A 450-nucleotide genomic window follows, 5' to 3' on the forward strand; every position below is an offset into this window, starting at 1 on the left:
CGGTGGCGAGAGGGGTCAAGCTGGACGCCCCTTGTGGAACCCCCCCTTGTGGAAACTCGATCCACACACGCTTCCTCCCTCCCTCCCTTCCACCCTCCTTCCGTACCTCCCTCCACCTTTCTCCACGTTCGAGAACGTCGTACGAAAATCGTAACGGCGCTCGCGACAAAGGTAACGCTCGGTCACCAACGAGCAATCGAAGGGTTACTGTCTGCGGGACGAGAGAGAAAGAGAGAGAGAGAGAGAGAGAGAGGAGAAGGGGCGGGAGGACGGTGACGAGGGGGGTTTGGAAGGTGGAGGGTGGCTGGAAAATAAGAAACACAGATACAAAGAGGAGAGAAGAGGGAGAGAGGGAGAGAGAGACGCCGGGAGAAAAAGAGGAAGGAAGAAAAAGAAGGGAAGCGAGGATCGGCAGGGGTTGGAGAAAAGGGCGGTCGGGGAGCTGAAAAT

General features: G+C 57.1%; 1 long non-coding RNA gene across 1 annotated transcript in view; it reads left to right on the plus strand.

The window, feature by feature from the left end:
* The window catches only part of LOC102670989, a 14,146-nt gene that overhangs the window by 601 nt on the left and 13,095 nt on the right, over positions 1-450 (plus strand). The gene's annotated exons all lie outside the window — the stretch shown is intronic.

The sequence above is a fragment of the Apis dorsata genome, unplaced genomic scaffold (assembly GCF_000469605.1).
Source record: "Apis dorsata unplaced genomic scaffold, Apis dorsata 1.3 scaffold_279, whole genome shotgun sequence".
NCBI lineage: Eukaryota > Metazoa > Arthropoda > Insecta > Hymenoptera > Apidae > Apis > Apis dorsata.